The 12,511-nt window shown below is 46.7% G+C and overlaps 1 long non-coding RNA gene across 1 annotated transcript in view; it reads right to left on the bottom strand.

Moving 5' to 3' along the window:
* Nucleotides 1–4,124: 4,124 nt before the first annotated feature.
* The window catches only part of LOC147576883 (uncharacterized), a 33,062-nt gene continuing 24,675 nt past the window's right edge, over nt 4,125–12,511 (bottom strand). The window contains exons 4-5 of the long non-coding RNA XR_015241238.1: nt 10,151–10,211; nt 4,125–7,213 (exon numbers count right to left, since the gene is read on the bottom strand). This is a non-coding gene — a long non-coding RNA (uncharacterized LOC147576883). The remainder of the gene's footprint in view (nt 7,214–10,150; nt 10,212–12,511) is intronic.

The following is a 12,511-nucleotide window of genomic DNA, read 5'->3' on the forward strand; positions in this document are numbered from 1 at the left end:
CCCGCGTCGGGCTCTGTGCTGACAGCTCAGAGCCTGGAGCCTGTTTCAGATTCTGTGTCTCCCTCTCTCTGACCCTCCCCCGTTCATGCTCTGTCTCTCTCTGTCTCAAAAATAAATAAATGTTAAAAAATAAATTAAAAAAAAATAAAACCATCAAGAATTAGAGAAAGGGAAGAGCTAATGAGGGACAGTAAGCTGGGAGCTAAACCCCACAAGCAACAAGGTGGTATGCCCAGGAGTAGGTAGTGGGTGGTCCTGAGATGGTGGGTAGGTCTTATGACATTAGAGTCAAACTTGGAGAGTTTTTTAGGGAGGAGGGTGGGTGAATGGTTCAGATTCGACAGTGAAGAGCAAGGAGTATGTTTATCCCCCTCTAGGACCAGTGGTACAGGTCTGCGGAGGAAAAAAGTCACCTCATTTTTATGTCTTTTAGTAACTTGAAAAGTTTTCATCATGTAGATCTTGAACACTCCTTGTTTGTTTATTCCAATGTTTATTATTGTTGTGTTTCAATTGTATACAGGATCTTTCTTTTAAATATATATTTTTTTAACATTTGCTTAATTTTGAGGGAGAAAGACAGAGTGTGAGTGGGGCAGGGGCGGAGAGAGAGGGAGACATAGAACCCAAAGCAGGCTCCAGGTTCTGAGCTGTCAGCATAGAGCCCGAGTCAGGATTCGAACCCACAAGCCACACAAGCCACATGAGCCGTGAGATCATGACCTGAGCCAAAGTCCGCTCAACTGACTGAGCCACCCAGGCGCCCCAATTCAGGATCTTTCTTTTGAACTCTTTCTAACTTCTTCATATCCCCCTTAACTCTGAACCCCAGGATGCTTGGGTGGGTCAGTCCATTAAGCATCTGACTCAATTTCAGCTCAGGTCATGATTTCACAGTTTGTCAGTTCAAGCCCCATGTCAGGGATTCCACACTGACAGTGAAGAGCCTGCTTGGGATTCATATTCTCTCTCTCTCTCTCTCTCTCTCTCTCTCTCTCTCTCTCTCTCTCTCAAAATTAATAAACTTTAAAAAAACCTCTGAAACCCAAGGTGAGCATGCCAATGCCTTGAGTTTTTGAGAGGCATTTCATCAGTTCTGTACCTCCTGCCCATCTCCAGTGCCATGGCCTCACTATCTTTCATTCTGACAATTGCAAACGAACTCCCTGCATCTACTCTCCCAGTGAGAGTCCATTATCCACACTGCTGCTTAGGGGAGTTGTCCTATAGTTGTTCAACCCCCATTTAGTAAGCACCTACCAAGTACCAAGCTACATACTTAGCTCTAATGTTCAAAACTGATCATGTCGCTCACTTGAGAATTATAATGGCTCCTCAGTTCCTATGGGGTAGATCCCATATACGTGGCACACCATTATGGCCATAGTCTGGATGCTATCTCTCTTTCCTCCTCCCCCCTGGCCATCTATATCCCACCACCAAGCTACCTTATTTCTGTAAAGGGTGGTGTTTCCCATCACCTCTTCCTGAAATGCCCTTTCCTCTCCATCTCCACCTGCTGGATTCCTTTTCTCCTGGTAACCCAGCTTTAGTCACCTGGTTAATGAAGCCTTCCCTGACTCACCCACATAGACTACAGTGTTTCCCCAGACCACTTGGTTTATTCCCCTACTGTATAACTTAACATACGATGTTTTAATTATTTGCTTACGTGTCTATCTTCCCCCATAAGCTCCAAGTTCTCCTTAAAGAATAGGGACTATATCTTATTTGCACCGCTGGTGCCTAACTTAATGGGTAGCATATAGTCAGTGTTCATTTAATGTTAAGGAAAACATGAATTACAATAGATAACATTTATTTTTTTTAATGTTTATTTAGTTTTGAGAGAGGGAGACAGCACGAGCAGGGAAGGGGCAGAGAGAGATGGGGACACAGAATTTGAAGCAGGTTCCAGGCTCTGAGCTGTCAGCACAGAGCCCGACACAAGGCTTGAACCCATGAGCTATGGGATCATGACCCGAGCCGAAGTCTGACACTAATCGACTGAGCCACCCAGGTGCCCCACAGTGGATAACATTGATTGCAAACTTACTCTCACCAGGGCTGTTCTAAGTGCTTTATTCATGTAATTCTCCTAAAACTCTACGAATGGGTACTGTTATTACACTCGTTCTACATATGGAGAGATTGAGGCACAGAGTGATTAATTAAGTTGCCCAAAGTTACTTGGCTTAACTCAGGCTAAGGCTACAGCTGTGTGCTTAGTATATCACAACTCTGCAAAAGACCTGCATCTGTGGGTATCAGAAGGAAGACACCCCCACTTCCTCGTCCAACATTCTATGCTTATGTGTAATTCTAGTAACAGAATAACTTCACACTCGTATTGCTGAGTATAATCAACTAAGACATTCATATCTTTTCCTTCCATTCTGTTTTTTGTTCCTAAATGCCCTAGTCCCTGGTACCTACCATTATAATCCTGCTGCTTTTTGTATTTGCTCATTTCTGTAATTCTGACACTTTTACAGCTTCAGGGAACCCAGAAATGGACTCTGTTCCTCTCTCTCTCTCTCTCTCTCTCTCTCTCTCTCTCTCTCTCTCTCTCCATGAGTATCAAATTCACAAAGGAAGAGACTAATTAAGATCTTCAATTCCTCCACATCCAACAGAGGATATCCCATTTTTCAATTAAAGATGACTGTTCTCTTGCCTCTAAGGATTTACATTCAGAAGGAAATGCTTTTGCATTAAATATATGTGAACGGTTTTCCACCTTACACTACTAAGTCTTTATTACCTGTGTTACTTTGGTTGCTTGTGTGTGTATTCATAGATTTGTTTATATTTACCTTGAATACCGTAACTATCTCCTGTATTTGCAGAGAGCCCTCTATCCTGGAGTCCCTCCATCCACCGTTCTACATGGATCTTTGGTTTTCTATACCATAAGGGGCTTCTTTTTATGACATATCCTGGAGCTCAGTTCCTTGGAATGAAGATGACGACAAGATCTCTGTGGGTCCCACAAAGAAGCACAGTCTGACCAAGGAAAGTTCAGCTTCACTGTGACCTCATTCCCCATCTCCACAATGAGTAGAGAATCACCTAGATTTTAGGAGTAGCAGAGAAGTCACTATTCTGACCAGTAATGGGAACCTTCCTTCCTCCCTCCCTCCCTACCTTCCTTCTTTCCTTCCTTCCTTCCTTTCCTTTCCTTTCATGTGCCCTTCTTCTTTTCCCATGGCTTCTCTGCCATGTCCTCTCCCCTTCCATTTTCTCTACTCCCATCTTGCTGCCTGTTTATTTTTAAAGGCTTACCTCCTAGGTCCTGATTGCATAGCTCATAAATATTCAACATTTCCTAGAAGCAACCTCTGAATGATATTTCACCACTCAGTGTTGTTCCTTCATCTAATCAGAAATGGGGCTAGACTTTTCTCAGGGTCACCTGCCTCCACCCGAGCCCTGCACTTATCAGTATGGGTGCCTTACTTTCCTCTCCATGATCTTAATCATAAAGGGATTGCCCACTGAGACTTTGGAGCTCCTCACTGGCTCCAGCCTTGATAGGCTCTGAGACCCCTCTCTCTCAATGTGAGAATTCTCAAATATTCCATGATGAGAAGGTTTACCTATTCTAGGGTAATAACCCTGGCATAAGAAGAGGAGAAGGAAATATAGGAACAGATCTGGAGTTATGATAGGAGTAGAAAAATTACAAGCACTCTGCTTGACCCACAGAAGACATTTAGCAAATATTTTCATTGTGCTGAATGATTTCCTATATGCATATAAAAATGGAAAGAGGGGTGCCTGGGTGGCTCAATCAGTTGAGCATCCTGACTTCAGTTCAGGTCATGGACTCGTGGTTCATGGGTTTGGACCCCGTGTCAGACTCTGTGCTGACGGATTTGGAGCCTGGAGCCTGCTTCGGATTCTGTGTCTCCCTCTCTCTGCCCCTCCCCCACTTGTGCTTGTTCTCTCTCTCTCTCTCTCCCCCCCAAAATAAATAAATAAACATTTTTAAAAATAGAAAGAAAAATAAACTGAAATATAAGCAATATTTGGTTAGGTGTGAGGGAATATCTACAACGTTTCCATCTTTTCTCCATTTAACAATATTTTGTTAATTAATAGTGGACAATATAAAAGTATCATTTTTAAAAAACAATTAATGTTTATTTATTTTTGAAGGAAAGAGAGACAGAGCGCAAGCAGGGGAGGGGCAGAGAGAAGGAGACACAGAATCTGAAGTAGGCTCCAGGCTCTGAGTTGTCAGCACAGAGTCCTATGTGGGGCTCGAACCCACAAGCCATGAGATCGTGACCTGAGCCAAATTCAGACGCCTACTGACTGAGCTACCCAGGTGCCCTTAAAATTATCATTTTTAAAGTGTTAAGTAGAGGAAGGAAGATAGGGAGGTTATGGGTCCAGGACTCTCCTCAGGACATAAAGCCCCTGCTTCAGTGGGCATGAATGTAGGAGCAGCCCAACCCAGGCAGCAGCCAATCTCAACTTTCCTCCACTGGTTTGGAAAAAGGCCCAGCAAAGCCACCACTCTCTTCATGGGGGAAAGGAGAGAACAGAGATGAGGGAATAGGACATAAATGCAAGGAATCCAAGAGTGGTAGGTCCCTTTGCAAATATCCTCCCCAAACCTCCCTCTATGACATTTCAAACAGACCTTATCCAGCCTTGGCTTGAATCCTTCCAGAGACAGGGAGCTTAAAGGCTGGCAGGGAAGCCTAGTCCATGATGAGGCAGCTCCAACAAAGAGAACAGCTCTTGTCTGTGGATATCTGCTACAGACCTAGCTTTGTCTCTAGCTGAAGTATTGGTCAGGAAGTGGTTTGGAAGAGAAATGGGATCAAGGAACAGAGATGGAATCCAAGAATCAAAGGAAAAGAAATCTCTCGTTATGATTTTAATAACAGTTGAGACACTGGAGACTGAGGGCCAAGTTCCCCTTTTTAACATTGCCATGAGCCATCTCTGCCCAAAACCCACAAGAAGACCTAGATTGGCAGAGGTTGGGGACAGTGTGAACAGCAATGACTTGGGCCAGTGTCCAAAGAAGCAGCTTCATGGCCCCCTTTTGGGCCCTATTTTGGCACAGCTTAGGTTGGAGAGGGGAATGAGGAAATATTCTATGGGACTATTTCAAAAGGCTAGGGCTGCTGTCAGAGGAAGCTGTAAAAGTGTGTGTGTGAGGGGGGAGGGTCGGTGTGGGGACAGGGCCCATGTGTTTTGGGCTCTATTAACTAACTCCCTCCCATCCATCACAGCCTCCCCCCGGGGCCGCTGCAGCCCTGGCAGCTGGGTCACCCCGGGGAGGCTGGGCTGGGGGTCCCTAAAGGGAGCCAGGCTTCAGGCAGAGGAGCGGAGACACATGTGTGCCTGGCTGGGTTGGGGCTGGCGCCTCATTGAGAAGGGGGCTCTCCAAGCTGGGCTTCATTAGGGCAGTGGCACTAATAGGGGAGGGGGTGCAGGGGGCTGGGCTGACAGCCAATTACTTGCTCGTCTGCATTATGGATTAACCCATCTGGGCCTGGGAGATTGGCTCTGAAAGGGGCACAAAAGGGGGGGCGTGACCACAATCACACACTGAATTATCCTGTCTGAGCGCAATTGTCCACCAACAAACGGGGCCTCAGGATGGGTGACCCCCTTGGGTTCTCTCCTTCCCCCACCCCTCACCCCACAAGAAGAGCCAGAGATAAACTGCTGCCTGGTTAAAAGGCAGGGTCTGGGACAAGGACAACAAGGATGCCGGTCCAGAGAGGCAGGCGATTTAGGGGAGGAGGCTGGGTTTGGGATGAAGTCAGAGAAGCCAGGAGCCAAGCAAAAGTTCTCCCAACAGACTTTTGTACTTCACTCCTCTACCTCGAGGGAAAGCGTGACCTAAGAAGTTCCCCCATCTGAAATATGGAACAGAACCAGAGAGTAGAGGGTCTCAGCAGAGCCTAGGGAAAAGAATGAAAGGAAGGGCCCTCAGAGTCAGGTGTCTCACATCTCACCCATCACCTCTTCTAAGGCTAATTGATTCCAGACATGAATAAGGGGTCCTCAGATGGGGTCTTGGAGGACCCCTGCCCTGCTCTGGCATCTCTGATGCTCTCCCAGTGGGAGTGCCCGCACCCTCCCCCCACACCTCCTCCTCCAGGAGTAAGCCCAAGGAGCAGGGTGAAGGAGAGAAGAATGGGAGGGGGCAGCAGGCAGGGGGGCTCTCTCTGGCTAATCCCCTCATTACCATCTCATAATCAGAATCACGCTTTCAATGTAAATGGGGATGTTAAATATTGGTTTCTCTAGGCACAAGCTCCTTTGGAGAAAATTACTGATGCTCCCCTTTTGCCAGTGCTGGCCAGCTCCCACAGTGAGGGGGGTGGTGTGGAACATTAGCGAGGGCTGGGGGCTTCAGCGTCCAGTTGGTGGGGAAGGTGGAGGTGTCTGACAAGACAGGGCAGACAGATTTGGTTTTCGTTGGCCTGGGCAGCCTCCATATCCGTGATTCAGCAGAAGAAACTCATCCAGAGGAAACTGGCTCATTTCAAGCTCACCAAGACTTTGTTGGAGCTGGTTGGCTTCTGGTCTCACATCACTCTTGACTGGAAGAAATCAATATGGAGTTGCAGATCCCAAAGTCAGATTACTGGGGTAAGGGAGGTGTGTTCATCAGGGAGCTCAGGCGCTGTTGCCCATCGCTAGACCCGCCTGGCACACCCCAGGGGGAAGTGACCTGGACTCTCCTTCCAGCCATTTCCAGATACAGAGCACATCAAGTTACAAAGGCTTTTAAATGGAAAGCTTCGCGCCTGTCCTTTTACATCAGTCCCATGAAATAGGTATATGGCCGTTATCATTCCCAACTGGCAGGCTCGGCGTCCTCAAGCAACTCACTCAGGTTCACACGGATGGTCCATGGCAAAGTCATACTGTAACATGGTTCTTCTGAGTCCAGCCTCATTGTGCCATGCTCCAGCCTTTAAAACTGAGGCTACTGGCTACTGCTCGTATGCCACTTGTGGGGGCACAGAGGACACTTGGGGTGTCTGTAGTCTGACCATAGAAGTATGTGCCCAGAGGGGTAGGTACAGGGGGCTCATGCAGAGGCCATTTTCTGTTCTTCTCTATCAGCATGGTTAGGACACAAGGCCACAGACCGATGGAGAGGCCATCACACTGCCTGTCCTCTCTGTTCAGGATCTCCATCCCTCATTGCCTCCTCTCTACCCCAGGTTCAAAACTGGGAATGAAAGAACAGCTATTTATTATTTTTAATTATTTTTAATGTTTGTTTATTTTTGAGAGGGGGTGTGTGTGGAGGGGCAAAGAGACACATACACACAGAACGGGAAGTAGGCTCCAGGCTCTGAGCTGTCACCACAGAGCTCCATCCAGGGCTCCAACTGGTGAACTGCAAGATCATGACCTGAGCCCAAGTAGAAGGCAACTGAGCCATCCGGGTGCCCCAAGAATGAAAGAAAGTATTGTCAATATTAATAATGGTGGCTTCTTGGGGCGCCTGGGTGGCTCGGTCGGTTAAGCATCCGACTTCGGCTCAGGTCATGATCTCGCGGTCTGTGGGTTCGAGCCCCGCGTCGGGCTCTGTGCTGACAGCTCAGAGCCTGGAGCCTGTTTCAGATTCTGTGTCTCCCTCTCTCTGTGACCCTCCCCCGTTCATGCTCTGTCTCTGTCTCAAAAATAAATAAACGTTAAAAAAAATTTAAAAAAAAATAATGGTGGCTTCTTCTCAGGTTTGCTTAGCATTTTACAGTTCACAAAGTCCTTTCCGTGTGTTATATGATCAGATTCTTGTAACCACCTCATGACCTAGCACCATTGCTTAATGCTTAAGGACACAGGTTCTAGAGTCCCACTGTGGGTTTACTACCCAGGCCTTCGTAGCTGGGTCATCCCAAGCAGGTAGCTAGGTGACCTCAGGTAGGTTATGTCCCATTCCCTGCCTCAATGTCCTTATCTATGGAATACAGATGATAACAACAGCCTACTTCCTAGAGTTGCTGGGGACAATAAAAGAGATTACAGGGGCACCTGGGTGGCTCAGTTGGTTGGGCAACCAAGATTTCGGCTCAGGTCATGATGTCACAGTTTGTGATGTCCCAGCCCTGCTTCAGGCTCTATGCTGACAGCTCAGAGCCTGAAGCCTGCTTCAGATTCTGTGTCTCCCCCTCTCTCTACGCCTCCCCTGCTCACGCTCTGTGTCTCTCTGTCTCTCAGTAATAAATAAACATTAGAAAAAATTTTTAAAAGAGATTACACATGCCACCCGCTTAGGGTCTGGCATATACTAGGTTCTCAATCAGGGTTAGCCAGTTTGAAGGGGGTAATAAGGAGTATGACCCAATTTTACAGATGCAGAGACTGAGGCTCAGATTACCAGGAATTTGTTTAGGGTTACTCAGTTGATAACGACAGAGCTGATTTTTAATTCCAGGTGGGAATGGAATCTGCAGGTGGTCTGGGACTCCTACCCAAACGTTCCCTCAAGGTGAAAAGAAAGGGGCGGTCGATCTTCTGGGGTCCTTTGTTGTGTTGTGGTTGGCAAGGACAGGTTCTTTTTCTGTTTAGCCAGGTTAGGCACACGCGGAGGAAGGAGAAGCGAGTCCCCCACTGTGGCCAGCTTGCGCCGGCAGCGACCCCTCCTCTCCCCGGCCGGAGGCGGTGAATGGAGCCAGGGGCACCATGTGGCTTGCGCTAAGCCTCTCCTGAAAAGAGAGGGCGGGAGATGCCTTCGGAGGGCCCCCTCCGGGGCCTCGGAGATGGCTTCCGCTGCTCAGCTCCCTCCGTTTAGCTTTCTCCTCATTAACTCCCCGGCCTCATTAATCAGCCCCGATGAAATGCGCCCCCGGGAACACTGCCGGCCAGCTCCGCCGTTTGGCGCTTTAATTATCCTCCCAGCGGGAGGAGGCGGGGTGGGCGAGGTGCTCGGGCGGACGGACGGACGCGCGCGCGCGCACACACACACACACACACACACACACACACACACACACACACACACACACCCCGGTCGGGGCGCGTGCACACACCCCGGTCCGCCCGCACGTTCGCGTGCACACACCAGCCCGCGGATGGCCAAGCCCAAGCAGGTCCTGGGTCGTGACCCAGCCAGGGCAGCAGACACCGGGCTCGGTTCCCAGGAAGCTCCATCAGCCCCAGGCAGCGCTAGCTTCTACTGGGCATCTGTCGAAGGAGTACTATAGAGTTGTCATTTACATCAAGTCCCCTTCCTACAAGGGAAGGGAGAACTTCTGTCCAAAAAAGTCCTCAAACCTTCAACTCTTTAGTCTAATTTCATTTACTCATCAAACCCTCGCTGCCCCGCCTGCTGTGTGCTGTGGTTTCAGGTGCTGGAGACACAGACACAGTGGCTGGTTAGGCTTCAGGGAGTTCCCACACCATCCAGGAGGGAGACAAATGGAAAAAAATCCAACACAACTTGAAAACGCAGCAGCAAAAACAAAAACCCACCATGGCAAGGTGATGTTCTTAAAAGAAAGCACAGAAGTGCAGAGCAGGACCTGGAATGCAGCCAGGGCACGCCAAAAAAAAAAAAAAAGGTTTTCCTGAGAGGATCACAGCTGGAAGTGGGACGAAAAGTCTAAGTGGGAGTTAGCTGGTGCCAGAGTAGTGCAAATAGCAAATACAGAGGACAAAATACAGGCAGCACTGTGTGTGCAAAGCCCTGTGGGTAATTTGATCTGGTTGGAGCACAGAGTCCTGACCAGGGGACAGCACCCAGGTGGTGAGGGGCTTTGTGTGCTATGCAAAGGAAGTTGACTTAGATCTAACCTAAAGGCAACGGAGGAGTTACAGACGGATTTTAAAGCCAGACAGTGACATGATTAGACTAATGTTCTCGAAAAACCTCTTTTCCAGCGAGGAAGAGGATTTGGAGGAGGACAGGAATGGAGGCAGGGAGGCCAATTAACAAGTTAGGTGACTGACGTGGTGTGGGAGGAGAAAGAAGAGGGGGGTTTCAAATATTCCCAAGTTTCCTCTGTAAAGGGTGGTTGTGGGAATTGGGAGGAAGATTATGTTGAGATATTCCAAGGTGTCTGACTCAACTCAAATTAGAGGGAAGGCTGACTCCAGCTACTTCTGCCCTCGTGGAAGGCAACCAGGAGATTTATCTTCCAGTCCTAGGTAAGTAAATTACCTCATCAGCTTTCTTGTCCATAAGATGAAACACGGATTGGATCGGGCTTACAAACTCACACCTGTAGGGTCCAGGAAGATAAAAGAAAAGATCTAAGCAGACCAGGGTGAGAATAGGTGCCCACTAAGAGGGCAGTGCCCTTCAACCACAGACTACTCCAGCCATGCTGGAAAGAGGCTCAGGATTCCAGATGATCTACAGGAAAAGCCAGAGCTCAGTATTTTTTTTAAGATTAAAAAAAATTGTTAAAAGTAATCTCTACACCCAACATGGGGCTTGAACTCACAATCCTAAGATCAAAACTCCCATGCTCTACAATGAAGCCAGCCAGGTACTAGAGCTCAGTGTTTTTAATATGGCATCTCCTAATTTAAAAATACCCATGCAATTAAAACATACTTGGTTTGAAACATATCAAATATATTGAAGTCCATGAATTTGTAAAGATATATTTTTAGGTTTATTTATTTATTTTGAGAGGATGCGAACAGAGGAGGGACAGAGAGAGAGGGAGACAGAGAGAATCCCAAGCAGCTCCCTGCTGTCAGCACACTGAGCCAAAGCTGGGGGGGACAGGGCTTGATCTCAGGAACCCCATGAGATCATGACCTGAACCAAAATCCAGAGTTGGAGGCTTAACTGCCTGAGCCACTGAGGTGCCCCCATAATTTTATATACATACATACATACATACATACACATATATATATAATTACATTTATATTTATATTTATATTTATATATTTAAATAACTGCTCACCTTTAGATGATGCTAAGTAATCAACTTGTTATTTTGAGAAATGAGTGAAGACAGAATCAAGCATTTATCCTACCTTTCCTATTCAGAATGTATCTCAGGATAAACAAATAGTCTATGACAGGTTTTCTTTTTGCTTTTTTTTCCTTAATGCTTATTCATCAATTTTTGAGAGAGAGACAAGAGCATAGCGGGGGAGGAACAGAGAGAGGGAGATACAGAATCTGAAGCAGGCTCTAGGCTCTGAGCTGTCAGCACAGAGCCCGATGCGGGGCTCGAACTCATGAACTGTGAGATCATGACCTGAGCTGAAAGTCAGACACTTAACCAACTGAGCCACCCAGGCACCCTGATGACAGGTTTTCTTTACAGAAGTATTCCAGCTAATAAATGAAGATGGAATCACAGAATTAGAATGTCACAATTTGGCAATCCTTAATGAAATAATGGGTCTGGGCACTAATCATTGCTGGATGCTAATATAACAACACAACAACAAAACAGACAAGCAGCCATTACTCTTGGGACAAACGATATTGCCTATGAAGTATTCCTGCAACAACAACAACAACAAAAAAACCCAGACATTAATTGATTGGGCTTCTATATCTGGTAACCAATTTACAGAAAATATAGGGGCAGAAGAACATGTTAAATGACACCATGGGGATACATTGTCACAAAATCCAGACTGTGGGAAATTCTACAGAACAAATGACTCAGTTTTTCAACAAATAAATTGCAAGGGAAAAAGAGATTACATGGAGAACATCAGGTTCAAAGAGTCATTGCACAGTACAGACTCATTTGGATTCTAATTTGAACGACAATACCAATGAAGAAAAATAATTGAGACAATTGGGGAAGTTTGAACATTGGTTATAGATGATGATATATTTTAGGTTGATAATGGTATTGTCATTACATTATGTAATGAGTCCTTACTTTTTAGAACTACATTGAAATATTTACAGAAGAAATAGGATTTCCAAGATTTGCTTTCAAATCACAAGGGGAGTGTGGGGGTATAGATGATGGAGGTTGCCTTTCAATGGATAAGTGCTGAGGCTTGGTGATGGATATACAGGGCTTCATTCTATTATTCTCTCTAATTTGGGGTATTTTTATTATCCACAATATGCTCTTATCCATAGTAGAATGTTTTAAAAATACTTTATGGGCCAAAATGTGTCTGTTGCCTCAGTTTGGCTCATGGGCACCAGGTTGTGGTTCCATTCAACTCTAAATTGCCTGTGAACCAAACCATCAGTGGTGAGAACCTTTATTACTAGACCTCATCATCCCAAACCTCTTCCTGGTCCCTTTTCAGCTTCTTTCTCAGAGGTGCCCATCTCCCAGGGAACAGGAAATGGTGTGGCAGAGAGGAGCATCAACAAAGCCATGAACACTAGGAAGAGTTCCCTGGGACAGAAGACACAGGGATTAGGGAGACTTGGAACTGCAAGTTAAGAGCTGTCACAACCTAGCACCCTTCCTTAAAATCCCTGCCTGCGCCCTTCCCATATCCCACTCTTTCTCAACCTTAAAGTTACACACAGCATCCGGCTGGACCTCCCACCGTTTACCTCTGCGTTCCAGAACCC

The sequence above is a fragment of the Puma concolor genome, chromosome D1 (genome assembly GCF_028749965.1).
Source record: "Puma concolor isolate L17-30 chromosome D1, mPumCon1.1.hap2, whole genome shotgun sequence".
NCBI classification, from domain to species: domain Eukaryota; kingdom Metazoa; phylum Chordata; class Mammalia; order Carnivora; family Felidae; genus Puma; species Puma concolor.